The sequence below is a fragment of the Bubalus kerabau genome, chromosome 4 (assembly GCF_029407905.1).
Source record: "Bubalus kerabau isolate K-KA32 ecotype Philippines breed swamp buffalo chromosome 4, PCC_UOA_SB_1v2, whole genome shotgun sequence".
Lineage (NCBI taxonomy): Eukaryota > Metazoa > Chordata > Mammalia > Artiodactyla > Bovidae > Bubalus > Bubalus kerabau.
In genome coordinates, this window is record NC_073627.1 from 136,915,199 (window position 1) to 136,930,486 (window position 15,288).

Below are 15,288 nucleotides of genomic sequence, written 5' to 3' on the forward strand. Positions count from 1 at the left end.
GCCTGCCTTCTCCCTCTGTAAACCTCACAGTTCAGTTCAGTTCGGTTCAGTTGCTCAGTTGTGTCTGACTCTTTGTGACCCCATGAACTTCAGCACACCAGGCCTCCCTGTCCATCACCAACTGCCGGAGTCCACCCAAACCCATGTCCATTGAGTCGGTGATGCCATCCAACCATCTCATCCTCTGTTGTCCCCTTCTCCTCCTGCCCTCGATCTTTCCAAGCATCAGGGTCTTTTCAGATGAGTCAGTTCTTCGCATCAGGTGGCCAAAGTATTGGAGTTTCAGCTTCAATATCAGTCCTTCCAATGAACACCCAGGATTGATCTCCTTTAGGATAGATTGGTTGGATCCCCTTGCAGTCCATGGGACTCTCAAGAGTCTTCTCCAACACCACAGTTCAAAGCATCAATTCTTCGGCGCTCAGCTTTCTTTATAGTCCAACTCGCACATCCATACATGACCACTGGAATAACCATAGCCTTGACTCGACGGACCTTTGTTGGCAAAGTAATGTCTCTGCTTTTTAATACACTGTCTAGGTTGGTCATAACTTTCCTTCCAAGGAGTAAGCATCTTTTAGTAAATCTCACAGGCTAAGAATAATGTATTTTCCTTCTCATTACTCTTTTTGCCAAGTCCTAATGGCTGTAAATCATAGGAATGAGAACTAGAAATAAATGGGGAATGCAACAGGGTATGCATATTTATACAACAATGATGAGGCATTGCCAATAAGCAGGAGAAATGACATGGGGCATTGTGCATCATAGAGGCATTGCAGTGTTTGAAATATCTGCAATGTTTGTACTTTATGGCTGAAGTTAGGCTGCTTCAGTATCTGGCCAAAAACATATTGGGGCATCAGTATAGAAATAGCACAGCCATGACACACTGATGTTTAGGTGATACTCTGTTCTTCAGACTCCCCAGAACCAAAGGATCTCTGCAATCACACATTTACAGGAGATACTACATTTAAAATCAGAAAGCAGGAGCTAGGAAAAAAACTCAAGATCATAATGTAGAAACCTTTACTTCACAGAGGAGGAATCTGAGAGGAAACCTGCCTCTCTGAGTGCCTGCAGCTCTTTACCAATAGACATGAAACCAGAATGCAGGTCTAGGTGATTTCTTTCTTTCTTTTTTAATGGAATAATATCTAAGTGTTGAGCTATGTGCTGGGTACAAAATATGAAATTTATACTCACTGATACTTCTCTACTGTCCTCCACCCAACCTCCTGCCACAATATCATACAATCTCATTCATAAATATTTTTCCCACAAAAGAAACACTACGTGTTTTAGGGATACAGAATTTTTCTAAGTTATAAAATACATCACCATATACTGTGGAGAAGGGGTGTAGACATGAGCTGGAATGGGACCTGAAGAGGAAATAAAATTAAGACAAAGCTGGAGGAGGAGAGCAGATGATAAATGAGCTGCCTAGGCAGACACCTCTCTTCCCAGGAGAGTGGGGACCAGCCCCCGAGCAGACTCCGCCTTGGGATCTCTCTCTGGCATTCCCCAACCAGAAGCCCTGCTGCTGGAGGATGGAGACACCAGGAGGAAGACCAGAGATTCACCCAGTGGAGCTGTGCCTCTCAGCCTGAAGGGACTCCTGTCTCCTCGGGCCCATGTGGAGCCTGTGCCCGGAAAGCTACCCACTCCCTTGTCCTGCTCTCTGCTCAAATGCTCAGAGAGGGGGCAGCCCCGGCAGAGAAGAGCTGCTGGCCCTGGCCCTCAGGGGCTGGTGTGCGAAGTTGTCTTGACTGCTTCTCTTCTCTCCCTCAGGTCCCAATTAATGGATTCTGACATGGATTATGAAAGGCCAAACGTAGAGACCATCAAGTGTGTGGTGGTGGGGGACAATGCTGTGGGCAAGACCAGGCTTATCTGTGCCTGGGCCTGCAATGCCACCCTCACCCAGTACCAGTTGCTTGCTACCCACGTGCCCATGGTTTGGGCCATTGACCAGTATCGGGTATGCCAAGAGGTAAGGTTGCAAGTCTATGGCCTCACTCATCTGGGCTTCTTCCCCAGGGATCTCTCCAGAGGGGCCTTATGCTGAGCTCACGGAAGCCCTTTAAAGGTTGAGTAGAGGCAGCTGAAGAGCACAGATCCTTGGGAGAGGCCTGAAGGGAGCCCACTCCAGGGGAGGAGTCCCCAGCCTTTTGTGTTTGTCTGAGCAGAAGCCTGGGGCATCTTGTGTAACATAGACCCCAGTAATGGGAAGCCCTGGAGCTGGGAAAGGGGTGGTGCTTTGGAGAGATGAGAGCTGCCAGGAGAAAAGAAACTGCTGGCTAATGATACCCAAAGACCCAAGGCTGGGAAACATCTGATGGCAGGTACAGCTGGGAACAAGGATGGGCTCCTTGGGAGATCGCATCACTCCCGTGACTGTCTGCCCTCTGGAGTCTCTTCTGTCCTGGCCAGCTCTTGTTAGGGGACTCAGGTGTTCTAGGACACACAGAGGGAGACACTAGTTGTCCCTCCAGCCCCCATGCTGTGGGACCCAGGAGTGAGCTAACCCCACCCCAAGTTGGCATGCAGGGCCCCCAGGAACCATTGCCTTCGCTTCCCCCCCCTCCCTGTCCCACCTCGCCCCCTCCCACCCCCACCAGATGCTAGAACGTTCCCGAGACGTGGTGGACAATGTGAGCGTGTCTCTCCACCTCTGGGATACCTTCGGAGACCACCACAAAGACCAGCACTTTGCTTATGGGAGGTAGGGAAGGCCCCCGCTGCCTGCAGGGAGCCAAGTGGGTGGGGTTTTTCCCCGAGGTATGAGGACACTCTGTGAAACTGAGTTAAAGGAATTTCACTCTGTGAAACTGGGAGGAAGGAGTGGAGAAAACAGCCTTGGGAGACCCTTGACAGGAAGGCAGCCCGGGCTGGGCAGGGAGCCGGCTTTGCAGGCGGGAGGCCAGGTTTCAGTTCTCCCCTGTTAACCAGTAACGCTGGGACTTTGAGCAATTAGGAAGGCTGTTCTGAGATGAGTTTTCTCAGATGAGATGGTAAAAGTGGTGATGTCTAAATCTCAAGAGAGCTGTGAGGTCAACCCAAGAGTCTTTGAAAGCTCTCAAGTGCTAACTTGGGGGTATAGAAATAGGAGGTGCTATGATTAAATGTTTTGGGGAAGATCATGTGAGCCGATCCATATGACACTTGTGGGATTGCAGTGTAGGGGTGCCGTTGGGTATGTGTTCTCCCTTGTTCCAGCAGCAGGGAACCTATCACTAGCTTTTTTTGCCTATAACCTCACTCTCTCCCACCCCCAGATCTGATGTGGTGGTTCTGTGCTTCTCCGTTGCCAACCCCAACTCCCTCCACCATGTCAAGACCACGTGGTACCCAGAAATCAAGCACTTCTGCCCCCGAGCACCTGTCATCTTGGTGGGCTGCCAGGTGGACCTGCGTTACGCTGACCTGGACGCTGTCAATAGGGCCAGGAGACCCTGGCTAGGTAGGGAGTCCTGGTGCCTAGGGAGGGAAAGGTGGCAGATGGGGAAGGGGAAGAGGGGGTGGAGGGAGGTTGTGTGTCTCTCAACTCTCTGCTCAGCCCTGAGAGAATGCACAGAGCCTCACTTCTCTCCCTCCATTTGAAGCAGATTCACATAGGGGGCCAGTTAGAATGATCATTCTTTCATCCATCCATCCATCTATTACACACTGAGTGGGCAATACTGGGCTAAGCATCATGAGGAGAGAAGGAGAAGGAGAGGTAATCTTTGTATGAAAGGAGCTTATAATCTTGCTGGGAGACGAACTGGATAGGTGAATATGTTAAAAACCAGCATGCTAATTGCCAGAGAGGCAGTCAGCCCTCCCACTACTCTGAGCTGGGGAGATCACCCAGGCCTGCCATAGAGGCCTACCTACCATGGAGGGCTTCCTGGAAGAAGAAGGGCTTAGAAGTCAGCCTTGAAAGAATGGTAGGATCTGGCCAAACAGAGGAGAAAGGGAGTGGAAATGAGCAGGGCAGGAACGGGGCTTAGACCCAGATCCTCAGCAGGGACGCCCCCAGTCAGGTGAAAAACACACAGGATCGGGGGAATGCATCTCCCTGCCCCCCAGCCCTCCACCACCGACATGAATTTGGCTTCCCTTCTTGAACGTGCCAGGCCCATGAAGCCCAATGAGATCCTTCCCCCAGAGAAGGGCCGAGAGGTGACCAAGGAGCTGGGTATCCCCTACTACGAGACGAGTGTGGGCGCAGTTCGGTATCAAGAATGTCTTCGACAACGCCATCCAGGCAGCGCTTATCTCCCGCCGGCACCTGCAGTTCTGGAAGTCCCACCTCCTCCATGTGCAGCGGCCCCTGCTGCAGGCACCTTTCCTGCCCCCCAGGCCGCCGCCCCTGCTCATTGTGGTGCCCGACCCCCCCTCCAGCAGTGAGGAGTGCCCCGCCCACCTCCTGGAGGACCCGCTGTGTGCAGATGTCATCCTTGTGCCTCAGGAGCGGGTGCGCATCTTCGCCCACAAGATCTACCTCTCCACATCCTCCTCCAAGTTCTACGACCTGTTCCTCATGGACCTGAGTGAGGGGGAGCTGGGGGACCCTCGGAGTCAGGGGGTCCCCGCTCAGAGGACCACCGGGGTCACCCTGATCAACACCACCACCACCACCACCATGGCTGGGACTTCCTGCTCCGGGCAGCCAGCTTTGACGTGTGTGAGAGCGTGGAGGAGGGCGGGGGCTCTGGGCCTGTTGGGCTCCGGGCATCCACCAGCGACGGGATCTTACGGGGCAATGGGACAGGGTACCTGCCTGGGCGGGGTCGAGTGCTGTCTTCCTGGAGCCGAGCCTTTGTGAGCATCCAGGAAGAGATGACAGAAGAGCCACTGACTTATAAATCCCGGCTGATGGTGGTGGTGAAAATGGACAACTCCATCCAGCCAGGGCCGTTCCGGGCTGTTCTCAAGTACCTGTACACAGGGGAGCTGGACGAGAATGAGCGAGACCTCATGCACATCGCTCACATCGCAGAGCTGCTTGAGGTCTTTGATCTGCACTTGATGGTGGCCAACATCCTCAACGAGGCCTTCATGAACCAGGAGATCACCAAGGCCTTCCATGTCCGCCAGACCAACCGGGTTAAGGAGTGCTTGGCCAAAGGCACCTTCTCAGGTATGAAACAGGCTTAGGAGCTGGTGTCCCAAAGGCAGGGGACTTCCCTCCAGGCTCTTTCTGCAGAATCTGGGTTGGTCCGAGTAGCATTCTGAGTCATCTCAGCCACTGATGTCCTGGAGATACTGTGGCTCTGCTCCTGAAACCTAGAGTCCCCAGCTTGAGATTGTGGTCATGTGGTGCTCACAGAGTGTGGCTTCAGGAGGAAGCAGTCATCTGGGAGCAGTGTCGACCCGTGGGGCTGGTTGTCCCCTATTCTTTCACCCCATCTTCACGTGATGCATCTTCTCTCACCCAACAGATGTGACCTTCATCCTGGATGATGGCACCATCAGTGCCCACAAGCCCCTGTTGATTTCTAGCTGTGACTAGATGGCTGCCATGTTTGGGGGGCCACTTGTGGAGAGTTCCACCAGGGAGGTAAGGCTAGGATGGAAACGGCTGGGAGGGAGAGAGGTTTACTCCCTTTCCATCTGAGGCATCTGTTACTTCACAGTACTTCCTTCAGCCTTGACTCTGTACAAACCACCAAGTGATGGGCCCAAGAGAAGTTTATGAGATGGCTCCTATAGTCATGGACTTTGCAATATACCAAGATGGACCATTATGGTCACATCCTAGCTCTATAGTTGAGAAAAAACTTGTTTCTTAAAGCAGTAAGAACAGATTTTTATTCAGAAACTATTGCAATAGGGGAAGAGAGACCTCAGTATAGAAGTGGTTTTAATTCTTAATTGAGCATGATCAAGTGGGGTTTATAGTCAAGGTGTAGGGTGGGAGTCAGTGGGTAGAAAATTACTAAGAGGAAACATCAGGAGTCAGTGGGAGTTCTAGCCAAATCAAGACTGGCGTTCAAGTCTGATCTCCTTTCTGCCCTTCTCTGAACTGTGACACTGACTGTCCATCCCTCAGCCTTGTAGTTAACAGTGTCCTCCTTTGTGAATCTACTTAAAGTTCCAAGGGTCCACACCAAGTTTCTCCAGCTGATCTGAGGTTTCCCTTGAGTATGCGGATGAGGTCTTTTATTTCTGCTGAGTACCCTTCTCAGCTCTGGTCCCTTAGTCAGTGCTCAGCAAACACTTGAATGAAAAGCTGAACAAAGAATGTTAGAGCATAGCATCCTATAACCCTGAGAAGGGATTTCCTAAGATTTCTGGGTCTGGAAGATCCTTTGGAGGAGGGAAGGGCACCCCTTTCCAGTATTCTTACCTGGAGATTCCCGTGGACAGAGGAGCCTGGCGGGCTACAGTCCATAGGGTCGCACAGAGTCGGACATGACTTAAGCGACTTAGCACACACTGGAAAGGGAGTCCTTTTGGGAGGTGAAGAGGAGAGTTCGAGGTTTGAGTTGCCTCTGCTCCCTGAAGCATGAGTGGGTTGAGATGTGCAAAGTGTGAGATGGGAACTCTTCAGAGCCACAGAAGCAGCTGTAAAGTTCCAGCCAATTCCCAGTGCAGCCTGGAGAGGCTGGCGGCTGATGAGAAAGCAGTTTTTGTGTTGGTCCCGCTCTGGAGAGATCCCAGAGGCCCAGAGCTGTAGCTTCGAGCAGCCCAGAGAGACCAGCTGGTGTTCGCTTTGTTCATCCACATCCCACTTGCACTGCTCCCTGAAGGATAGAGTGGGGCTGGGTGCAGGTGACCGGCAGGACTCCTTCATGGTTCCTCCACACCAGAAAGATGCTAACGCGAGTCCAGGTCCTTTTAAAAGCTGTTGGAGCCCTGCTCACAGGTGCTTAGCAGATGGGTTCATTGCAGGCTGTTGGTGTGGGAGATTAGCCTTTAGGGAAGGAGGGGTTCTGAGCAGGTCCAGGGACCGCAGAGGGGTGGCAGCCTGTCTATGGGAGACCAACTGTCCAGGCCAGAGCCTTCTGAGTTCTTCGGAACTGCTGCTCTTTCCCTAAAGCTGGACCTTGCTGCAGCCTGCTCCATTCCTTCCCATTCACAGGTGGTATTTCCTTAAACAAGCAAAAGCTGCATGTGGGCCATGCTGGAGTACCTGTACACTGGCATGTTCACCTCCAGCCCCGACCTGGACAACATGAAACTCATCATCCTGGCCAACCGCCTCTGCCTGCCGCACTTGGTCACCCTCACAGGTAGCTAAGCCCAGGGGAGGAGCCTCCAGGGAGGAGGAGGAGGAGTCAGGGGATCCCCTGGGAGTCATGATTTCTTCTCTCACCTGTCTCCTCCTAGGGGACAGGCCACCAGCACCAAGGGGATATGTTAACATAGCGTGAGATACATCTGTGCATATTGGGGTTGCGGTGAGGACATGGATGTAAAGAAATGTGTGAGAGGGATGCTTGGTGGGGTCACCTTATAGGTCTCTCTAGAGGTTATTGCGGTGCAGCAAGTGGGCACCAGTAGATGCCAGGGCTCGAGGTTCTCAGCTTGGCCACACTCAGGCAAGCTTAAGAAGCCAAAAAGAACAGAACACCATTCCTCATTCCTACCCTTGCATCTCCTCCTTCTGCCTTTCGTTTTTCTTCCCCTTTCTCATTTCCTTCTTCTCTTCCACCTTCCCTTTCTCTTTCTTCTTCTAGAAACACAGTAAACATTGACCTAATTGTTGGTCACTCCTAATTCTTTGATTCCTGGAAGATCCTGTGAGCTAGAGCTCAGGTTTCAGGATGGACCAACCCCAGAGGCTTGGGTGGAGCAGGGACTGGGGCAGGAGGGAGACAAGGAGCAGCACTTGGGGTGCCAGGGCAGGAGGAGAGATGGTGCAGTGCAGATGAGAAGCCGTCTGGAGCCCTTGGTGCCCGCCGACAGGTGGAGCTCCTGAGCTGGAGTCAGCATGTGCGTTCCATTGATGTTGGTGTTGGTACCTGTACTGGCATTGATGTCCAGGTTAATGTCCTTGGGTGGGTCGGCGGCAGATAGCAAAGCCTCAGATACTGAGCTGAGGTTCAGGGAAGGACCTGGTGTTAGACCTGCTGTGGCCCTTGGCAGATGATCAAGATTGGGACTTGGCTATGAGGGAAGCAGCGATCCTATGATGATAAATGAGTTGAAAAGTGGCGCCTGGTCCCTGGAAGAGGTGGAAATGATTGACCAGAATCAAATATTAAGAGCTGAGCCTGCAGAGGCAGGCCAGGGGACACTGAGGGCTTTAGGGCAGGGAGTAAGAGGCTTCTAGAGATTTCAACTGCAGAATTCCCTGGTGGTCTGGTGGTTAAGGCTGCACTTCCACTGAAGGGGGCACAGGTTCGATCCCTGGTAAGAGAACTAAGATCCCGCATGCTGAGTGATGCCACCAATAAGTAAATAAAATAAATAAGATCACAGCTGCAACAATTTGAAAAAGTGGTACAGCATTCCCAGAACACAGAAAACAGTCTAAACTCTTAGACTAAATAACTTTTGAAAGACTTGCTGCAAAGAAATGGCCCAAATGAAAAAAAAATGTATTCAGGTGTTTCTTTAAGTTTGTTTCATCATAGCAAGCAATCAGAAACAAGTCAAACAGGCACACTGGTTAAGCACACGTGGATGGATTTTGCAAGGTAGCCATTAAAAATGTTACCTCTCACTGCTGCATGGAAAGGCTTATAGAAAATAACATTGAATGGCCTTTCCTTTGAAATGCTTCATAATCGCTAAAAATCATCTTTAAAAAATACGTTTCTATGTACCTTGTCAAGGAACAGTGGAAAATGCCAAATGTTGTATAATAAGTGACATGTTTTGTGATATAAGCTTACTATGAAGTTATTAGTTTAAGCTTAATTTTAAAATGTTAAATATTGCACAAAACATGTAATATGTGTTCATCTTAATAAATTATTACAAACCAAAGTGGCCCTTGCTCGCCACACCGGAGCCCCCAGTCTGTCCCTCTCAACCATAGGCCCTCCCCACCCCAGAGTAACCGTTCTGCCTATTGCGCTAAGATTTGATGAGAGCTTTTCCTTACTCTTCTTCATAGTTATGTCATCCAAGTGTGCATCCTGAAACACTATAGCATGATTTTACTTTTTGTATATCTTTTAAGGTTTTTTTTAATCTGTAAGTACCTTGTCTGTTAAAAACAAAAACAGAAATTTCCCTTGCGATATGTTGGAAAAACCCTCTGATCCAGGGAACCTAGATTTATTTACTGATCGCCTTTCTGTATCCACCATGTTTCCTTCCTTTCAACTGGCCTTCAGGTCTAGAGGCTAGATTAGATCCAGTCTTCTTTTGGTGAGACTACATTTTGTAGGCTGTTTCTGCTTTTCATCAAGAAACATAGATCATCTGCTTTTCTCTCTTTTTGTGGTGTTAGCAGCCTTTGAGTTTTATTGCCTGGATCCATTTATTTATTAACTGTTGTGAAATGGTAATATTCCAGGTCTTTTTTTTTCTTTTTTAATCTGTTAGAATACTTTCCAAAGGAGGGAAACTTTCCCTCACCTATAGTTTGATTTCCCAGTAGAATAGTTCATGTAGGAAAGGCAGGTGAATATGTGGCATTTTAATTTACCAGTTGTTTTTCTTTTCTCTCATATTCATGTACTTATTTGGCTGCAGTGGAGTCTTAGTGGTGGCATGAAGGATCTTTAGTTGTGGCATGTGGGATCTAGCTCCCTTACCAGGGGTTGAACCTGGGTCCCCTGCATTGGAAGTGTAGAGTTTTAGCCACTGGACCATCAGGGAAGTCCCTGTTTACCAGTTTTCAAGACACACATTTGTTTCCTATCATCCTTTGAGAGTGACCAGTTGATTTTTTGTTATTAATATTACATGTGATTATGAATTTTTGGACTTGAACATACTCTATTGGCTTTTAGTTCAGGTCACTTGCTCAGTCGTGTTTGACTCTTTGTGACCCCATGGACTGCAACATGCCAGGCATCCCTGTCCATCACCAACTCCTGAAGCCTACTCAAACTCATGTCCATCACGTTAGTGATGCCATCCACCCATCTCGTCCTCTGTCGTTCCCTTCTCCTGCCTTCAATCTTTCCCAGCATCAGGATCTTTTCAAATGAGTGGGTTCTTCACATCAAGTGGCCAAAGTATTGGAGTCTCAGGTTCAGCATCCGTCCTTCCAATGAATATTCAGGACTGATTTCCTTTAAGATTGACTGGTTGGATCTCCTTGCAGTCCAGGGGACTCTCAAGAGTCTTCTCTAACACCACAATTCAAAAGCATCAATTCTTTAGCACTCAGCCTTCTTTATAGTCCAACTCTCACATCCATACATGACTACTGGAAAAACCATAGCTTTGACTAGATGGACTTTTGTTGGTAGAGTAATGTCTCTGCTTTTTAATATGCTGTCTAGGTTGGTCATAGCTTTTCTTTCAAGGAGCAAGCATCTTTTAATTTCACGGCATCAGTCACCATCTGCAGTGATTTTGGAGCCCCCCAAAATAAAGTCTCTCAGTATTTCCATTGTTTCCCCATCTATTTGCCATGAAGTCATGGGACCGGATGCCATGATCTTAGTTTTCTGAATGTTGAGTTTTAAGCCAACTTTTTCACTCTCCTCTTTCACTTTCATCAAGAGGTTCTTTAGTTCTTTGCTTTCTGCCATAAAGATGGTGTCCTCTGCATATCTGAGGTTACTGATGTTTCTCCCGGCAATCTTGATTCCAGCTATCGGTTTTAAATCATTGCAATTAGCTTTATGGAAACTCAGATACTCTGCTGTTCCTTTAACCTGTAGAAGTCTTCTCAAGTTGGCTGCAGAGTCTCTAGAGGAGCTTTTGATGCTCTGGAATGACAAGATGTGCCAGGTTCATTGTGTACATTTCCTGCCCCATACCCGGTATCAGCCATTTCTCTAAGAAGTCTTGGCTTCCTGTAGTTGGAAATGGGATTTCAAGGCTACAGTATTTGCATTAGCAATGCTTTTGCTATTGGGATGGCTGTTCTTTCTAGGTCTTTTTCCATGGACTCAGCTGAGACATATTACTTTTAAAGATAAAATACTTTATCAGTTTATACTGATACAGTTAAAATTCAGAACTCAAAGTGTTTACTTCTTCCCTAGAAAGGTCTTAACATGAAATGCAAGGTTAGTACACAATTTGTTACAAAATTTAAATTAAAATGAACAACTTGATTTAATCCTTAGTTCTAATCGACAGTTCTCAGCAAATTTGAGATTTAATACCCCCTCCCATCAGTATCAATGGCTGATTCTCAGGGGTGGGGGCTTTCACCCCACCTGTATAACTCCTTGCTGCAACATATGTAGCTTAAAAAACTTCATAGGTTATTCTAGTCTCCGCCTTCACTTCCCACCTCCTCTCCAGTGGGAAAGTCTTGCTCCAATCCTGGTTTTCTCACTGGTAGGAGCCGACTTAAATCTCCTGTGGCCTTACCTGGCCTGTTGAGACTTGCCCTGGACCTCTCTTTGCCCTGCTGTGGGCCCCTGCTGGGGTCGGGGCGGGGATAAACAAGTGCCTGTCCACTCCTGTGGTTCTTCAGCCCATTCCTGGCTGTGTGTGTGTCACAGAGCAGTACACAGTGACTGGGCTGATGGAAGCAACTCAGATGATGGTGGACATCGACGGGGACGTCCTTGTGTTCCTGGAACTGGCTCAGGTAGGATGGCAGGGAAGGAATCTCTCCAACATTCTCAGCTCTGGGCTCTGCCTGTTGGCAGCAAATGGGGAGGGTTCGGGAGGTGATGGGTAGGAAGGAAACCCATTGACAGACTTGGTTCCCCCAGTGGGCAGACCCATCTTATCTTGCAGGCCAGAGGATTCACCCCAACATGCCAAGAGAAGAGGCTGGCTGTGGCAGGAAGGGACGGAGACTTCAGGCAACCGTTGGGCCGGAGAGGGAAACCAGAGCCCTGTATAGACGTGGTTGCTGCCTGCTGGGGTCATTTAAGGCACACTGGGGACTCTCCATCTAAGAGGGACTTCCTTCCTCCATTTTCCCAAGTGATAGTGTCAGTTGCTCAGTCATGTCTGGCTCTCTGCAACCCCGTGCACTTTAGCCTGCCAGGCTCCTCTGTCTATGGGATTCTCCAGGCAAGAATACTGAAGTGGGTTGCCATTTCCTCCTCAAGGGGATCCTGCTGACCCAGGGATTGAACCCAGGTGTCCTGCATTGTGGGCAGATTCTTTACTGTCTGAGCCACCCAAAACAGGCAAGCAAAATCTCCCCTACGAGCCCTCAGGGTGCCAAACATTCTAAAGATTAGTTTATGAAGTTAAAATATGGCAGATATGCCTGGGAGGCCAGCTCTCTAAGCCCAGTTGTCAGCACCTTAATGCAGGCTGCTCTGGTCCAGCATGGAGGATGAGGGGTCAGATCTGAGGAGGGCAGACCCAGTAAGAGGCTACCTCATAGGACTGTGGGTTTCTGGGGCTGCTGGGGGCAGGTCACGGGTGAGGTGGTGGTGGTGGTGGGGCCAAGGAGCAAATCCATGTCATTCCGTCATGGTTTTGTGTGGCCTTGCCTCTCGAGGTGGGTTCTTTGTGACTCAGGGCCTTTGCCCACCTGCGCCAAAGCTCTGGCTCTGAAGGCAAAAGTAGACATCTGTGTGCAGACCTTGGCCCAGAGGTCCCAGCACAGACATGCTGCTGTCTGTTCCCAGTTCCACTGTGCGTACCAGTTGGCTGACTGGTGTCTTCACCACATCTGCACCAACTACAACAATGTGTGTCGCAAGTTCCCCCGAGACATGAAGGCCATGTCCCCAGGTGAGCATCCCCAGCGGCATTTGTCGCCTCCCTCTCCTTGGGTCCAAGCCTCTGACCCAGGGCACCCAGAGGCTGCCAAAGACCCCTGTGGGTGGGGAGTAGCCTGCAAACATGCACCCAGACCAGCGGAGGGGGTCCTGGAAAAAGCACTGGTGTGGAGGGCGGCCCCCCCGCCCCGGCCCACCAGAGACCTTGGGCAATTCACTCTGCCCCTCTGAGCTCCTGCTTTTCACAGGTACAGTCAGACTAGAGGTGATATTTTTTAGATGTTTGTGGACCAAACTCCACATTAAGAAAAACATTTTTGTTTGTTTGTTAATTTTTACAATGTTGGTTGGTTTCTGCCAAACAACAATGCAAATCAGCCATAATTATACATATATCCCCTGCCTCTTGAGCCTCCCTCCCATCCCCACATCCCACCCCTCTAGGTTATCAAGAATTACATTGTATCTTGTGACCTAGTACACATATTGAAAAATTCATCAGTTGTTTTTAATAGTGTTCACGACTCATGACATTAATTTCATAACCTAGGAATGGGCACAAGTCACAGCTTGGACAACACAGATCTGGGCATCCTCTGGGGTCCCTGCAGCTTGGTCTCTGCTTAATTGATGTCTCAGGTCCTGGGGCCTGACAGGAATCCAGGGGTCCAGGATTCATGGGATCCAGGGAGAGGTGTGGCTGGCCTCCCCCAGTTTCTTCACCGGGCACCGTCTGCTCTGCTGTGACCCTCCTCCCCACTAGTGCTCTACCAGGTCTCCCACTCCTGCTCTCTCCTCGTCACCCTTCTAGCATTTTCTTTCTAAAGCACAGCTCCAACTGCCTCACTTCCCTGGCCCCAAACTTTCGTGGAGCCCCCACACCTTCTAGAAGAAGTCCAAACCCCTCAGCCTAGCCTTCCCTCCCATCTGACCTCCTGCATACCCCCACCCCCCACACCTCCCCTCTCAGAACCTCATCTCTGCCAGCTGCACCTGCTGTCGGCCCAGCCAGGCTGAGCATCTTCTTGCCCACAGCTCTTCTCACCGTTTCTCCCTCATCCGTTGTTGCAGCCTGCTTTATTCTCCAAGCCTTGATAGGATCTTCCCTCTGCCTTTGAAGAAAAACGCAAGTGGAAATGCCTTTCCCCAGTGTGGACTGTCGGCTCCACTCCTTGGGCAACTGACTCTCTTTGGGGGCTCAGTGAAGGCAGGGCTTCCGCTTCTGGTCCCCAGGGGTTGGCATGTGGGCCTAGGAAGACCAGAGGCATGTTCCATGGCAGCGGGGCAGGGTTGGGAGTCCCTCTGCCCCTCCTCCTGCGTCTTCCTCACCCAGCTCTACTGCCGTTCTGCCCCAGAAAACCAGCAGTATTTCGAGAAACACCGGTGGCCACCCGTCTGGTACCTGAAGGAGGAAGACCACTACCAGCGGGCCTGGAAGGAGCGTGAGAAGGAGGACTATCTGCACCTGAAGCGGCAGCCCAAGCGGCGCTGGCTGTTCTGGAATAGTCCGTCCTCTGCGTCCTCTTCGGCCGCCTCCTCGGCGTCCCCATCCTCCTCCTCGGCTGTGGTCTGAGATGCTGCCACCCTCTTCTGACCCTGCTGCTGTTGTCCCCACTTGTCTTTGCCCCTCTGCTCCTCCGCATCGCCCCTTCCACCTCCCAGGGACAGAGGACTCGCATAACCAGGACCCTTTGCGTGGAGCTGCCCTCACCAGCCAACATAGCTCAGCACAGAGAGGAGGGAGCCTGGCCTCGTGGACCAGAGCAGTGGCCCTGTGCAGAGGTCCTGATTCCATGGCTGGCCGGGAGACAACTCTTGGAGGCGGGCATCGGGGAGAGAGCTGAGGACTGTGGCATCTTGTCTGTGGGTCGCAGAACCCTAGCATCAAAGGGGAAACTCTCCTGCTGGGAAGCTGTGTGTCCTGGTCTGCGCAGGCGGCCCCCTCCCAGGGAGCAGCAGTGGGCAGGCAGGGTCCTACCTCTGTTGGCCCCACGTCTCCATTTATGGACTTGAAGGGTTATAGAGGCTTTGTGGGCCTTTCCACGTGGAGCCTACTCAAACCCTCACTGGAAAAGTCAGGGTAGAAATTAAGCCTTCAGAGCCCAACTCCAGGCTTCCACCTCTGTGGTGCAGCTGCCAGAAGCCGCAAGCAGAAGGCTTGCCCTCTGCCAGCATTGCTTCCGGGGCTGTGGGCAACCAGGCCTGAGAAGGTGGCAGAGGTTTTTCAGAGCTTCAGCCCTGGAAGCAGTGCTTCTTGGTGCAATGAGAAACTTCTCTTTCCCCCATCCTTTACCGCTCAGGTTTGGAGATGGAAACAAAAGGAAACACTGGAACAGGGGGAGAGAAAGTAGAGGGTGATGGGACCTGAGTACAGCAATCCCATGCTCCTTTGGGCTCCTCCCCCCAGCTGCTGGCCAGCACAGCTTCTAATGGGGAGAGGGTAAATTTTGCAAAAATACGCAGACAATGAACAAAATCACTACCGACAAAAACATTGTGGCCTCTGTCCCCTCAAAAGAAG

At 50.6% G+C, this 15,288-nt stretch overlaps 1 pseudogene; it reads left to right on the forward strand.

Moving 5' to 3' along the window:
• The first annotated feature begins 1,688 nt into the window (after nucleotides 1-1,688).
• Nucleotides 1,689-15,156, forward strand: LOC129650350 (rho-related BTB domain-containing protein 2-like; annotated as a pseudogene).
• Nucleotides 15,157-15,288: the final 132 nt, after the last annotated feature.